The sequence below is a fragment of the Tachysurus fulvidraco genome, chromosome 11 (genome assembly GCF_022655615.1).
Source record: "Tachysurus fulvidraco isolate hzauxx_2018 chromosome 11, HZAU_PFXX_2.0, whole genome shotgun sequence".
NCBI classification, from domain to species: domain Eukaryota; kingdom Metazoa; phylum Chordata; class Actinopteri; order Siluriformes; family Bagridae; genus Tachysurus; species Tachysurus fulvidraco.
This window is the reverse complement of record NC_062528.1, coordinates 17,498,160-17,515,244: the sequence shown is the minus strand read 5'-3', so window position 1 is coordinate 17,515,244 and position 17,085 is coordinate 17,498,160. Positions and strand designations below refer to the sequence as shown.

At 38.6% G+C, this 17,085-nt stretch overlaps 1 long non-coding RNA gene across 1 annotated transcript in view; it reads right to left on the bottom strand.

Annotated features, from left to right (window-relative positions):
- The window catches only part of LOC125145942, a 29,618-nt gene extending 12,533 nt beyond the window's left edge, over positions 1 to 17,085 (bottom strand). The window contains exon 1 of the long non-coding RNA XR_007144429.1: positions 16,944 to 17,085. This is a non-coding gene — a long non-coding RNA (uncharacterized LOC125145942). The remainder of the gene's footprint in view (positions 1 to 16,943) is intronic.

Sequence of the window (17,085 nt, the reverse complement as noted above, 5' to 3'; positions counted from 1 at the left end):
CCGACATTTAGTAGAACTGTAATCCTCCACCTGTCCATCCATATGTGTGTGTGGGTCTCATTAGCTTCTCATTTACGTCATATCTCAAAAACAAGCGATCGAATGTTTGTAGGATTTATACGGCATTAGCATTGTTGGCAGAATTAATAGATGTTGAAGTCGATCTAAGGATCAAGGTCTAATATCTGAAAAGACTAGATTTGCTGGCAGATGATGTATATGTGAAAGAAATTCTCCTGCAGTGAATTTAATAACGATCAAACATTCCAGCAAACTTCTTTATATTATATGTTATATTAACACACATATTTGGGATTATAGTTCCTTAAGCAGAGTCTGTTGTGTTTGTTTGTGCGGTGAATTTGAGTTATTACCAAATTAGTTGAAATTAAACTCAGATGTTCTAGGGCTGTATAGCAGTATGTGTTGTGAAGGTCATTTAGCATAAGCACGCAGCCTCTTGCAAGACGTTTCACACATAGGCTTGTATTATAACAGTGCCGAATGTTGTCAGTGGTGCAGCTTTAAGCAAATAAACTTGTCACAATCGAAGCTTATAAATCATAAAGCCATTCAAGGTGCACCATGTGTGTCTACACTTTCACTCTGTTTCTCTTGAGAGAGAGAGACGGCCTGGGAGCGCACACACATGCTGCAGGGCTGAGTTAGGTCACTGATGCATATGTGTGTGTGTGTGTGTGTGTGTGTGTGTGTGAGAGAGTGTGAGAGTGTATATGGGGTCTGGGGGGAGTGATGACAACATAAAAGATCTTTCTTCACGTCCTTTCTGGCTTCTTTCTCCTGTTCTTTGGGGAGAGAGACTGGGGTTGCCAAGGCGATGAGGTTGGCGGGTCTCGCCGTGTGGGAAGCGCAGCAGCTTGTTCTGACATTTACCGAAGAGTGAGGGAACGGGAGGAAAGAGGACGGACGGGGGGAGAGAGAGAGCCACCGCACCTGTAAGAGCAGCAGTGAGGCAGCTGGGTGACAGAAATGGAACAGGATGAAAAATACATAAAAACAGCAAAGCATCTTTTATTAACACGTTGTTGTTTTTTTAATAATCGTTCACTCGACACGTCGTAGTTTGTGTCAGTTTACAGCTACGTTTATTAATGTGTCGTTGAATGGCAACGTCTAAAAAATATCATATTAGAATCTCTGATTCTCTCACCAGTTTTTTTAATCTTTCGCTTGAACTTGAAAAGACAAAAACAAAAGTGCAGTTTTTCATCCCACTGAGACTGATCTAACATCGAAAGTGCCTTTAAAGCTCTGACACTGGAGACTCCTTCCAAACATCTGCTCACTTGTTACTATACAAATGATCAAATATCTGAAGGAATTTATTAACATAAACCTTTGTGTCTGCTCATCAGCAATAGAAATAGAAATAGATGTGTTTTGAAACACGGTTTGGAAAACTTCTAGATCTTTTTAAGCAAACACGTTCATCATTATCGATACCAGTATTTGCTTTTCAGCTTTGGTTGTCATGGTACGCCGCCATGGCAGTACATCGTAAAACTTTTTTTTTTTTTTTGGGTGCGTGACCTCTATCAGACTCTATCGTCTGTGTTTGCTCTTCTCTTCCATACTCGCCCTCCGCTCGCTGAGGTCACACTTTTCATTCCTGTCGGTAGGCAGAAAGTCAGCTGAAAACCGAGGCGCACTTGTTTACCTTCCAGCATCTCTCTTTTTCTTCTCTCACTCTTGCTCTTTTGCTCGCTTTCTTTCTCTCTTTGTGCATCGAGCTGTCTGTCTCCGAGTCACGAGTATATTTTTTGCATGCTTGGAGGACCATCGCCTTAGATGAGACTAAGGCAGAGCGATTCAAAGCTGTTCTGTCAGACGATGTCAGGGGATACATGCTTGTGTTAAACAATTAAGTGAATTTGTCTTCTTGTTTTTAATAAACAGGGGGAAAAAGCAACATCGTGTTTCAGTAAGTTACCGGAATTTGGTCTGAATTCTCTGAAGCTGTACTGGAAAGTAGTCAGAAGAAATTTCTTCACATGACTGAAAGGAAGTTCTAATGCTATGGAATATAAAGACGTTCTAGACAAATGTGTGCTTCCAGTTTTGTGTAAACAGTTTGAACAGTGTATATAAATGTGACGATCAGATATCCAGAAACTTTGAGCCATATAATGTGTTTCAGAAAACATATTCAAATTCAAATTAAATTTCTATACACATTGAAGAAAACAATAGACTAACCCTAGACTTAAACCTACTGTCTGGATTTTTACTTACAGTAAACCCCTGTTCTAAAAAAAAATACATACAATCAGGGCTACAATCTTCTGGTAAACAGATGTTGACTAGCGCTAATTTGCATACCGTAACAGGATTCGCTCTTCTATTTTATGATACAACAATTCAGATTTTCTGCTTGTGATCTGGTTCCTACTATTTCTTAAAAGAAAAAAAAAGTCTTTGCAATCAAATTAATTCAGTCATTCATTTTCTACCGCTTATCCAAACTACCGCGGGTCACGGGGAGCCTGTGCCTATCTCAGGCGTCATCGGGCATCGAGGCAGGATACACTCTGGATGGAGTACCAACCCATTGCAGGGCACACACACTCTCTCATTCACTCAATCAAAAATACCAATCAAAATACCATGCATGTCTTTGGACCGGGGGAGGAAACCGGAGTACCTGGAGGAAACCCCTCGAGGCACGGGGAGAACATGCAAACTCCACACACACAATGCGGAGGCGGGAATCGAACCCCCAACCCTGGAGGTGTGAGGCGAACGTGCTAACCACTAAGCCACCGTGCCCCCTGCAATCAAGTTAATTTACAAAAAGGATTTTAAAAAAGCTTGTTTTACCAGAGGCCAAATGGAATTTATGCCATTTTGTTCCAATATTCAGCACTGAATTTCTTGGCCATGTCACACTCCACACTGGTGGTTAATGGCTCAAATGAAAGTAGACATTGATGAATTTCTAATCTTTCCTAATTATTTCTGTTTTTATCTAGTCTACTAGGTGCAAAACATACATAAAATACTAATAATTCCAAACTAATAATGTCTAAGATGCCCCAAGTGCTTGATAATAAGCATCTAAAATATAAAGGCATTGTCTTCAACCACTGAAAGTCTATGTATGATTATCCAACAGAGGAAAAACCGCCTCCTGCTGAAAGCCAACAGTCTTTCTTTTGATTATTAAAATGTCCGATAAGGCCGTTTTTTTTTTTTACTTCTGCTCGGGATATGAAAAGCCAATGTAGTCTTAAAAAAAAGGTTAAAAAGATTCGGCTGACTTTAAAACATTTGCTAATATTACATAATTTTATTTTATTTATTTATTTATTTATTTATTTATTTATTTATTTTGGAGCACACCAGAAGCCAGTGAGGCTTATGAAGTTCAACCACACCATTTTGCTATAATCCAGTTTGCTGGCTAGAACAGTCGCATTTTTTTTTTTATGAAAAAGATGGGTCAGTTGTTAAGGTTAGGGGTTTTGTTCTAGGAGCTCTCAAGTGATGTGGCCTCATCAGCAGGAGACTGCGAGTTTAATTCCTTACTGGCCACTGGCAGTGGAGTTCAAGGAAACAATCATTCCCACAGTGAAACGTTGGTCTTCCTCTGCCTGCTTTCAAACAGACTGGCCAATTGCATCTGTACAAAGTAAGATCATAAGTGCACACTTCCAAGTGCATCGATAAGGAAGAGTCGCAAGAGAGCGATTATGACTAAACTGGAATAAAATGGTGTTCAAATCCCCGGACTACTAGAGAGCCATTGACTATTTGGATTTCATTTGACTTCTTTATAAATTGCTTTGGATTAAAGGCTTCCTAATTATTAAATGCAAATTATTTCACCTCACTCATAAACAAAATCCCATGGCATCTCATTAGTTAGTTATCTAAATAAGGCATTGAACCTGTGAAGCCTTAGAGGCAAACAAACACAGTCTAATTATATCTCATTTAGCCCAGCTAATCTTTGTAGTTCAGGTATAGTTTAACACAAGGGTCTAATATAGCATATATGGCATTGCATCCATATCTGTTTAGTACTCCAAATATTTAGCTGTATTTGTATTTGGAAATATAATCGCGAACTGGGCATGGCCAAAATAAAATAAAATAAAAAAATAAAAAATATTTTTTTTAGAAATAAACAAATGTAAAAAAAAAAATAATAAATAGATATGTGAACTCTTCTTCAGTGACCCCAGAATGTCCGGTTATAAAGAACAAGACTGAAATATTAAAAATAACAGTATGGATGAAGGAAGGAAGGAAGGAAGGAAGGAAGAAAAGAAGGAAGGAAGGATGGAAGGAAGGAAGGATGGAAGGAAAGAAGGGAGAGAGAATGAAATGGAAGGAATTATATATATATATATATGGACTTTTAGTCCATTCTTTTGTGCACTGCACATTACATATATGATCTATGAAATGAATATACAGAATAAAATATATTTTAGTATTTGTATACACATTTTTGAAATCATTCATTCGAATTCGTACTGAATTATTTTGCCTATCTGAAAATTAAACACAAACGATCCTCACCAAAGCGCTCGAGGTATAACTACACTACGTGAAAAGTTACCAGTTCAATTTGCGAAAGCATCTGGCTGGGTGACGGCAGCAGGATACGTACGCTCACAGCGTTCCTGTCCAAGTTGTCGGAATTTGTCCAAGCGAGTAAGAAAGCGTGGCAGTGTACAAAACCTGGCTGACTAGATTGAACAACCTGCAAGGTGCATAAAGCCATGAAGTACATACAAATCAGCAGGAGGTGTCCAAATTTACATTTTAATTGACTAACTTGAAAACATGATGTGACATGGAAACCTGTGCGATGCATAGAACCCGGGACATCCCACAGTCTGTTTCTCGCAGAGTCTCACCTAGTTTTATGTGATAGGTCTATCACACTGAGCTTTATATTCTTCATGGGGCTTTGGATTTATTTTAGGATTTGAATATTACAGGTTAAAGTTAAAAAATTGTGGCAGTATATTTAAATTCATTTAAAGCTGAATGACAACATTAAATGATATAATACAGCCGCAGTGTAAGAGTTCAATTATGTGGATAGGAAACTACTAGAATATTTTAAAAAACACACTTCATAAAACCCCCCAGGGGGCTAAAATCCATGATTGCTTTGTAATGAGGTTAATGTTGGTCTTGTGGGCAAAATATGTACTACAAATTATGAATAATTGGGTGACTTTCTATATTTCTACGAGCCGAATGTTTCCGCTTTACACCGATGAAAGGTTCAGTCTAAAATCTTAAGATATTTTTCTGCATTTTTGTCTAAAACAGAAGTGCTGAAGTGCAGAACACCAGTTCACTAGGCTCTGAAAGCAGAAACAAACCCGATGAGTCCAATTCCACTTTCGACCTTCACATCATGTTACAAGTTTTTTGTTGAACTGCAGAAGATCACTAGTCTCCTACTCTGTTGAATCACTTGGTAAAAATGAAGTTGTCGAACCTTTAATATTATCACTGCAAGATAAATTATAACACCTGTAAATTAAGAACATGCACTTGATCCCCAGTCTCACTTCTCATTGTACTCCATCGATGTACCTGTAGCTCTTTACACTGAATAATCCATTTTAGTAATTCAATGAATCACAGTAAAAAACAACACCTGATGTGTTAGTGTATTGTTTTTAGACTCCCTTGGTATGCTTATGAAGAAATGTACTGTGACAATGCCTACTGAATTCAGATCAGTACTACTCGGCTGTTGATACGGTACACACTGATAAATATATGTTCGTAGTATCAATCTACCATGTTAGCATTGCCATGTGACCTACGATATCATAATAACCACATTTTTTTCTATTTTAACCTTCAACAAGTTAACATTAGACTCAGATGTTCAACAAGTACTGTATGGTTTAACCACATGAAACAACAATACGTTTAATACCTACAGTACTTCCGCTTAAAAAGAGTCGACACTCTTCCTTCTGTCATTTTGGATTCTGACAGCTCTTCCGCTCCAGTCTTATTGCCTTATGGGATAGCACAGTGTGCACTGGCTCCATTGTGCAGCATCTCAGCAGAAGCAGTAGATCATCCGGATCATCGGACGCAGCTCTGGTCTTTACACTTGCGTGACACATGGCGGATTGGTGTACAGTTTCACCAGCACTATGAAATGTAAATCCAGGCATGATGAACCGTGGCACGTACGTGACATCAGCAGTCACTATGCTACGGGACTGCTGTGAATTCAAGATAAGCTGAAAGTGTTGAGTGGTAGGCACTACAGGATATTTCAATATTTTTTTTTTCCAAGTTTGTAAGTGCCACATGAGACGAGACAGTGAGCCGTGCTGACTCACAGGCCTTGAGTTGGATTTCTGAAGGAAGCCTTTTGTGTAGAAACCGACAACTGAGGATTTCTATTTCCACATAGAGCCTGTTTAGAAAGCAAAGAAACTGACTAATACAAAGAACCCTTGTTTTTACTGTTTAGCCAGTGTAATGGTTATAACACTATAGTTAAGTAGATTTACACAAATTCACTCTTGGTGGGGGGTTAAAGGTTTTATCGGCTGAAGTACACTAAAGGGGGGAACAGTGGCCTAGTGGTTAGCATGTCCGCCTCACACCTCCAGGGTTGGGGGTTTGATTCCTGCCTCCTCCTTGTGTGTGTGTTCTCCCCGTGCCTCGGGGGTTTCCTCCGGGTACTCCGGTTTCCTCCCTCGGTCCAAAGACATGCATGGTAGGTTGATTGGCATCTCTGGAAAATTGTCTGTAGTGTGTGAGTGTGTGAGTGAATGAGAGTGTGTGTGCCCTGTGATGGGTTGGCACTCCGTCCAGGGTGTATCCTGCCTCGATGCCCGATGACGCCTGAGATAGGCACAGGCTCCCCATGACCCGAGAAGTTCTGATAAGTGGTAGAAAATGAGTGAGTAAAAGTGAGAAGTACACTAAAGGAGTTTTCAGATTTCTTTTTAAAAAGAATAGGTTTCTACTAAAAGCTATGCCACAACACAGTCTAAATTTTAGTTCAAATTCATTTTCAGCATGGGCTAATTGTATAAGTATGTAGATTAATACGATCCAAACTTGGAAAGACGTTTCCATATCTTACCCTGAGGGGATCTTCAGTTTTTTTCTTCTAGGGATCTCTAAAAGTTCTGTTTACATCACAATTATGCCTTTTTTTGAGGGAAATTAAGAACTTTGAACAAACTAACTCTTGATTCTGCTTACTCATACCTCTGGGTTAGTTTTAAAGCAGGCTTGGGAGTCTCAGAATATGAGCTGTCAATCAGGCATGCTCATTTGTATATTACGTCACGCCCAGCCAGTCATCAAATCTTAAGGTTGGTTCACGTGGTTTCCCTAACCCTATCCCTAACCCTAACCCCTAACCCTAACCCCTAACCCTAACCCTAACCCTAACCCTAACCTGCTGTTGCCACATGTAGCATTTCCTAAACTTGTAAAATGGAATATGGTAATAGAAAAGTGTTTCATTATTATTATTATTATTATTATTATTATTATTATTATTATTATTAAAAAAGTCACAGAAAGAGACTGAAAGCAAACGCTAAGTATCCCAGGCATTTGCAAATGAGTCTTGCCCCCCCCCTCCCCCCCTCCGCTCCCTCGAGCTCTGGATGCACTGTGATCTCCGTGAGCAGGCTGTGATTTTCTAAAATGCTGAAATGAAGATGAGGACGTCTATAGGAATGCAAATGCTTGAGGCAGCACTCCTTCTTGTCTCACACTGACAAAATCAAGAAACTGTTTGAATTACAAATGTGGTCCAATCACTTCACCTGTATTCCAGCATGGACGGTCCAGAGAGATGGTCTACTTCTTCACAGCTGTCATGGTGGAGACAGATTAGAGTGTAACCTCTTCCAAGACATGTCAATACCACTCCAGTCCTGAAGCCACCACTTTCTTAAGTGTTCGTTCTTATAAATACAGCAGCAGTGACTTAGATAGTGTCCATAGGTGAGCTAATGAGCTTCCCATATTTTACTAGCAATATTGACTGCATTTTAACTAGAGTTCAAATCAGAAACAAACACTTCAAATCCCTCATTACTCCTCGCACTGCACACCGCACCCTCCGATCTTTCCAGCACTGCTCGAATGGTTCCACCATCTCTCAGGGTAAGAAGCAAATATATGACAAGACTCTTTTCTGTTCTGGCACCAAGGTGGTGGAATGAACTTCCCCTATGGTCTGGATAGCTGAGTCACTGGGTATTTTCAAGCAGCGATTGAAGACCTACTTATTCAAGAAACACTTCAACTAGCACTTCTTTCCCTTTCCCATTTATTTTTTTTAAAAAAAACTTTGAAACTTTTTCATTGTAACTTTGAACAATGTTTTGAACTCATGGCATCTTAAGTGAGCCAGCATTAATGTAACTCGTGCTATATTGTAATTGCGTTAATTCTCACACAGCTAACAGATTGTAACAGTCCTCAGCCAATTAGAGATATAACTAAGAATATCTGTTGGATTTTGTTCCGCGTAAATTGTAAGTTAGCAAATCGTAGTTAGCAAAGGCATTAACAAAAAAATTAGGTGAACAACATTAATAATCTCCCCTTGTACAACAAAAGAGCAATATGCACACACACTTAACAGTAACTAGATTAGCTAGCATTATTAACATTACCTCTCCAGCATTAATTACATGCTAGGTGATTAAAAAGTACTAGTCAGAGATTGCTAACCTAATAGGAAGATGATAAAGTTAACACAAGCATTGACATTTTTGACTCAGAGACGTTTGTCACTTGACAAAATCGGGACTGGTGTAGTAGCAAGGTAAAGCATGTAGCAAACACAAAAGCAATCACGAGAGTTCTGGGACTGCTATTCAGAGCGAAAGCCACCAATAATTCACTCAGTTCCCCTGTGTCTGAAATCAAGACAAGTGGTAAAAAGGTGGTCATGTGGTACATTGTACAATGCCTACGAGTGCATTCCTAATGCCTGTTCTGCACTTAGCCTCACATACAGTACAGTATGCTAGCACTTGTTCCTCTCCTGTTAGCAAATCCCTGCTCTTTCTGATTTCCACCTGGCTTACCTGGAGGCAATAAGAGCTCAGCAGTTAATGTGCTGTAGTTTTGAGTGAAAGTTTGTGAGGACAAATCTTATCTCGTCTTGTTACAGTCTTGTAACTTCTGGGTCCTTGAATGAGGCCCTTAACAACTAACAGATCCAAGGGTGATGTTAATGCTTTACTCTGATCCCAGATTCCTAGCGATATTGAGATATGTGTTCTGCTTCTACTGAACCTAAAAACTAAAAGTCACCCACAATCTCCAAGCCCCCAAAATATAAGTCCTTCATGCTGCCTACAATCCCCAGACGTCTGATCACGGTGTCTTGTTTCAGTGTCAGTGCTGCTGATGTTCTTTGGATGTTCTGAGGGTTTCTTTAAGTTCTTCAGGTTAATCCTCACCTTCCAAATTTTGTTTACCAAAGATTCAAAAGTGGTTGTGTTTGTGCAGGTGTTCACCAGGTTCACAAGGATCTCAGGAAGTATCCTACTTCCACAAAGCTGCTGAACTGTTGACTCTAGGTCTGAATGTGTGTCCATTGCGTGCTGTGATTGACTGGCAACCCATCCAGGGTGTGTTCCTAGAATAAACTTTGCATCCACTGCAACCCTGACCAAGGGATAATGTGGGGTGTTGTGTTGGACTACTGGTCCGAAGTTGTGAGTTCAAAACCAAGGTCCAACAAGCTGCCACCACTGGGTCCCTAAGCAAGGGCTTTAACCCTCAATTGCTTAGTTGTATGAAATAAGATTAAAATATAAGTCACATTGGATATGGGCATCTGCCACATGGCATCAATTTAATGACAAATCTCTGCTTTTGTATCCAAATCGGTTGACAGGATGATATGCTTGCATGGTAAAACATTCAAACGTTATTGATCATCAGTAAGTCATTTATCCTCATCGGGGACACGGTGAATGAACCCAGTGGGAGATGGGGTGAGAGTATGCACAGAAATGCCACACAGACAGGAACCTGAGCTTAAGATTAAGCCAGAGACACTGTAAGCTTCACACAGCGATACAACCTGCTAAATCACATTTCTCAATACTAGTCCCCTTAACACATACCTACACACACACACACACACACACACACACACACACACACACACACACACACACTCTTTCTCAAACTACCAGACACGCTTGACCAAACAGGTCAGGATCTTAACTCGAAGACAGGACAAAGACGAGACCATAGGGGATCCTCACACTGTGAGACATATGATTACTTCCCAGGCACTAAGTTATGCTAATGCATTCATCTCCGAACACTTCCTCAGCAACTGTTTTAGATTCCTCTCACTTGCCATTTTATGCAAAAGAAGAGGGTTTTTTTTTCCAGTCTAGTCTTTTTTTCTTCTCCTTCCTTTCACATTACATCTTTTGCTGAGTACAGTCACTGAAGATAAGGTGTGAAGGGAACAAGGAAAGGAAATTCAGAAGATCATTGAATACTTTGCCCTCTGTGTAAATGTGGCCTTGATGCATGAATGCAAATCAGAATGTGCAGTTTTTTTCTTAAAAAAAAAAAAAAAGAGAGAGAGAGAGAGAGAGAGAGAGAGAGAGAGAGAGAGAGAGAGAGAAATCCTAAAATGAAAGCAAACTGAGAAGGAAAATATGGTGGAAATCTTGCAACTTTGCTAAACTGCATCAGGGGAAGAATTTCAAATGAAGTGTACATAATTGAGCATTTTTTACTGCCTCTTTTGCCATTTAGACTGTATTTTGCAATATCAAAAGGAAAAATATCAACACTTTTTCCCACGTCATATGTTTCCCTCCATGGCAATGATTAAATGCTTTCTGATGTCAGATTCTAGTGAGTGGCAAAAAGGTTAATTGCTAAAAAAGTGCTCTCTCTATGACACACTGTCGTACACTGAGAATACAGTAGTACAGACAGACAGACAGACAGACAGACAGACAGTGTGAACACATCTCCTTGTCCCGTAGCTGTAATTCAAAATGACTTGCAAAAATCAATTCTTCAATAAATTCAAAACATATCTATTATTGAAGTACCATGTTGCATCACGTTTGTTTTATTCCTTTCAGTTTTATTCTTTTCTTTAGACTTCTGTGTGTGTGTGTGTGTTATCGTCCCGAGGGATTCTGAGCACTAAGTAAACATCTGCCTGCAAATTAGAAAAACAAGACACGTCTTCCTATCAACACTGCTCCCCAAAAATATCCAATTTGACACTAATAGATTTAGCATTTAATGTTTAAATATGAGATTAAAATACTAAAAGTAGGAGGTGTATGTTGTTTCCTTCCTGCTATTGCAAGAAGAACAAGAACAAGAACAAATAAAAAAGCTAGATTTATAAAGTTTGTCACAACAAACTTTGATGTTGGCTTTTTTGGAGGCAAGTATTCGCAAAGGCCGGTGCTTTTTGCAGGCAAGTGGACATAGGGGTCAGTGTTACCTTTTGGAGGCAAGTGGACATACCTAGTGGAGCGCTAGGGTGCCAAAATATTTGGAGGCAAGGGGAGACAAGCATGTGACGTCATCCGAAAACCTGTGATGCAATTCCGCTCCTTGGGCTGAGTGTTTTGATATGCCACATGCCCATGTTGTTTTTGTGTTTTTGTTTTCACGTGACATCACGTGACGTCTTCAGAATACCCGCGAGGCAGTTCCACTTATTGTGCTGAGTGTTTTGATATGTCACATGCCCATTTTGTGCAATATATTTATTTTCACATGACATCACATGACATCACGTGACGTCATCAGAATACATGTGAGGAAGTTCCCCTCATTGTTCTGAGTGTTTTGATATGTCACATGTCCATGTTGTAAAAAGTTTTTTGATCTTGCATGTTTTGGGGGCGGGGCTGCGGCACAACCGAAAGGCCAGTCAGTACACCAATTTAAATCTTTGGTCAGAGTATCACCCTAAAGGAGCTCGCCGAGTTTGGTGCAGATAGTTCTAAAGCTTGCCGAGTTATAAACCTCCAAAAGTTATAATGGGAGTCTATGGGAAAAAAGGCAAATTTGAGACCCGGTACCGGAAGTACCGGTACTCAGATCGCTTAGAAAAGTAAAAGCAACAAACTTCAGACTGGGGTCTACAACATATCCGAATTTGGTTCATATGGCTCGAAAGCTCTAGGAGGAGTTACTCTCGATAAATTTTTGTCTAAGCTTAAATAGGAAAACAGAATGTTGGCTTCTACAAAGCCAGAATAATAAATAAATACTCACAATGTTGGTCTAGAAATAAAGACAAAGGTGTGAAAGAGTGATGGATTTCTAAATTCATTTCAATTATTAATTTGTTTAAACAATGTAGAAAAGTTTATTGTTGCTTTCGTCTTACTTCGGAAGCAGTGATATTGGAGATCAGAGATCACACCATCTTTGAACTTCCATTGTGTCAGTCAGCTTTGAGCTTTTTGATGAGGTTCCATTCTGAGCCTGGTTCCTCTCAAGGTTCCTCATGTCATCTCAGGGAGTTTTACCTTGCCACTGTCACCTCAGGCTTGTTCATTAGGGATAGATATTAGGGGTTGATGTTAGAGATAAATAGTAATTTAATTTTAAACTTTCATTTTTTTATTCTATTCTATTCTTCCGTAAAGCTGCTTTGAGACACCATCCATTGATCTGTACAAATAAAGGATTTAATTGAATTTTTAATCTCAAAGGTAATGGCAAAGGTAAATTTCTTCACCTTTGACTTCACTTGCTGAAATCTGCTCCTGAGAAACATTTTTTTTTACTATTGGTCACATTTTTTGTTTTTTCCTAGATGGAAATTACAAGCCATTAGGCAGAAAATTTGCATTTTTAAAAATTTGCATGAAAAAACTAGATAGACAACTCCATTTAGACTGTATCCTTCTCCACCACTTTGCATGCCATATAAGTGTGTGTGTGTGTGTGTGTGTGTGTGTGTGTGTGTGTGTGTGTGTGTGTGTGTGTGTGTGTGTGTGTGTGTGTGTGTGTGTTACAACGGATATCAGTACAGGAGCATGCAGATCATGCCGGAGTACTAATCCTCAACACGGTGTAATCGGAGAAGCTTGGTGCTGCTACTGCTCTTAACGGCTCTGACAGATCTACACACACACACACACACATACACACACACACACACACACACACACACACACACACACACACACACACACACACACACACACACACACACACACAAACACCCTGGGGGGATGAACGGAGAGCTGGAGAAAGAAGAAGCATGGGACAAAGCTTAGTTCATCAAAAGACCAGTGTATAAAACACACACATGTAGAAGTACAATAGGAATAACAATATTAAAGAAACAACAACATGGGAAAAGAATGAAGAACAAAAGAAAAGGAGAAAGTACAGAGTTTGACAAACAGCTGTAAAGACAATGGCAAATAGGACGGTGGGGGCTGGGAAGCAAGGAGAGGAAATTAAGACAAATAGGAGAAGAAGAAGGGACAAGGAAAGAGAAAGAGAGTGAGATTTAAAGGGATTTGTAAGCCTGCAGGGGATTTGCAGAGAATTTCGGAAGAAGATTTTACAAAATGCCAAGATGAACTGCAGTGACAGACAGCAGCATTAATTATAAAAGAAGACCAGCACTCACACAGCACACACAAACACACACACACACACACACACACGCACACACTTTAGCAATCTTCTCCTAAGACTCACGTAATACAGATCCTATGCTTTAATCTAGATTTGAACACACCATCATGTATTAGATGTGCAGAATACCTATGCCACTAGTTACCAATATATACATATATTATTGAAAGTTCAAGAAATTATGTATAAAATATTGTCTTTTACTTGTTATATATATATATATATATATATATATATATATATATATATATATATATATATATATATATATATGTGTGTGTGTGTGTGTGTGTGTGTGTGTGTGTGTGTGTGTGTGTGTGTGTGTGTGTGTGTATCTTATTTTACTTGTTTTATATATATATATATATATATATATATATATATATACAAGTAAAATGTTTTATACATAATTTCTTGAATTTTTAATCATTTGGTCCAGTTACAGTATACAGTATACTGTATACAGTTTTAACACAAAATGAAGTAGTTCTCTGAGTACTGAGCATGCATTATTTTGAGATAGACAAAATGAAGTAGCCTGTATTATTTTGTCATATATATATTATAGCACAGTGGAATACTTTTCTTCACATAACCCATCATTGGAGGTCAGGTCAGAGTGCAGAGGCAGCTATAATGCACCCTAGAGCAGGGAGGGTTGTGGGCCTTGCCCCAGCAGGGGTTGCTTAGTGGTGCTGGGGCTGGAACCCTGACTTTCTAACAAACAACCCAAAGGCTTAACCACCTAAGACACCACTGACCATTGGCAGGAAGACAAAACATTGTATTTACCAAATACTATTAGAACTGCATTTAAATACTCAAAATATTCTTAAATTTAAGGGTGTTGTTTTTTAATTGAAGGTATTTACATCCAAATTAGGGATAGGTTTATGAATTACAGGACTTTTTAACACCGTCAAGGAGGACAAAACAGGAAGCCCAGATGTGACTTTACAGTAATAAGAGATAAACCTTATACAGTTCTTGAACAACCTCCTATGAAAAGATATGAGCCAGAATTATGAGAAGAGAATAATCTGCAAAAGTGTAGGTAGTGCTCATGATCTGAACCATGCCAAGTCATCTTATGTAAATAAAGCTGGCTCTCTTGTATTTATTGATAATGTGACTGCTGACCAAAGCAGCAGGATGGATTCTGGCATGTACAGGGCTATATCTGCTCACATTCTGCCAAATACTTCAAAACCTGTTAGTGCATCGCAGTGTAGGTGGACAATGACCCAGGTATACTCTCGGAAAGCAACCCAAGACTATTTAAGGCAAAGAAGTGGAATATGTCCGAGTCGGCGGCCAAGACCTTAACCTAACTGAGCATGCAACACATTTTACTGAAGGCAAAACAAACAGGAAGTACTGTTTAAAAAACAATTGAATTTATTGTGTTACTGCTGTATATTCAGTATATATATCTGTCAATATCCAAATATTCCAGTAGCTGGACATGAAAGGGTTAAAAACAGAAATGGAACGGGAAACTTGCACTTCTTTTTGACTAAAAATAGACAATGTGTGTGTATAACAACTCTTGCTACTAATAATCCGAACCTTCAATAGTTCTAATTATATAGACGGAATATATAACCTCACCTTTCTATAGTGCAACTTGAATTATTAAACATTTATTAAAGTGTCAGTACAGTATGATGAGGTTCACGGCAACAAAAAAAAATTGCCACTAGCTGATTAGCATGCTATAAAAACAAACTTACAGCATCAGTGAAGAAGCTATTAAAAACATCTGTTCAGAAGACAAACACAGAGTTAAATGCACTGCTCCATATGTTCATACCAGCTAGCAAATAAGCAATGTCAGAAGCAGTCTGTTGCCAGGACTGGGAGCATGTGCAGACATTGCTGACCTTTGACCTTTGAACGCCGACAGATAAAAATCAGTTTTATAAATAGAAAAAAGCATCGTTGCATCAGGAACCAGGTTTATGTGTAGTCTGATTATAGTAAAAGGTCTCAATTAGAGGAATTTATGATTGCTTTTAGTTCCATAAGCTGTTTACTTGAAGGTGAGCAACATCCACGAAGTAGCACAAAGAGGATTTGTAGAGAATAAAGCAAAAAAGCAGGAGAGGAGAAGACGGATGAGACGGATTCTGTGCTGTACTCCAGTCTAATTGCTGTCTGTCTGAGATTAGCTGATCTGATCCCACGATATTGGTTTCCCAAGGTGGTATTACCAAACATTTTAACAACAAAGGCTTTATTTAACGTAGACACGTAAACTGTAAACAGATCACGAACGATCACGTCTTACTTCGCTCTATAAGCAAGCTGAAATGTCTTAAATGTCTTTAACTGCTTCAGCTTCGAGGGTTTAAAAGTTGTTCTAAGACTCAAAGAAATCGTATATAGGACGTCAAATAACGTACATAGATTACTATACATAATTATTAATGTAAGTAATTGTTTGAGAGCTATAATAAAAATAGCAAGTGGGTATTTGTATCATTGAGTACTTGAAAACATCTCGATCAGAAATAATGGTACCCATAACACTTGCTTGTTAAGAGGTTAATTATTTTTTTTTAAAAATGTTCTAGCTATTGAGCCTATAACCTTGCTTGAAGTGACACGACTAACTAGCTTAGATTGTATACATCACTTGCATTTTTTTCATATAAAGTATTACTTATAAAAGACATTGAAGACGTTACCTGAGATTCGAAACATTCCTACAAGGCAATGTTTTCAAAGAACTGTTAAAAAAATTGTTCATAAGTATAAAAAATGTAAAGGTGTTCATCTTCAACCATTAAAATTCTGTGTCTGGTTACCAAACAGAGTTACAAACACATCTCGCAATAATTTTTTTTTTTACTTGCGTCAAAAAAAAAATCATTCATTTTTGAAAATATCTGATAAATCGATTTCCATTCTGCCGGTGGAATGGAACTCTAGTGTACTGATAAAAGAGCTCACCTTCAATTTTGCCATTCAACGAAGGAAAAATAAATAAAACTTTTGATAATAATGGATTCAGATCACAGGTAATGAGGTACAGAAATATTACTGTGGATGATACATTAAATAAATGTGCTTTAACGATTCCTTTCAAATGAAACTTTGAGATTCTTCTACAATCGTTGGCACATTGGTAAGCCTGAATACATAATTTCTTGACTTCAACCTCTTCTGACCTGAGATTTGAACACAACATTGAATCATACACAGATAAGGAAAGAGTGCACAATAACAAACAGAGATCCAAAATGAGAAGAAGCAGAGAAAAAATATATATATTTTTTTTTTACCCTGTACCCAGCTCGGCAACCTCCGCCAGCCCTCTGACCTCCTGTCGAGATTCAGAGTTTTTAATTCTCACTCTCACTGGTGTTCAGGATCCAAACACTGCTATCTTGAATAAACAGCATTAGCAACAGAACACACCAGTAA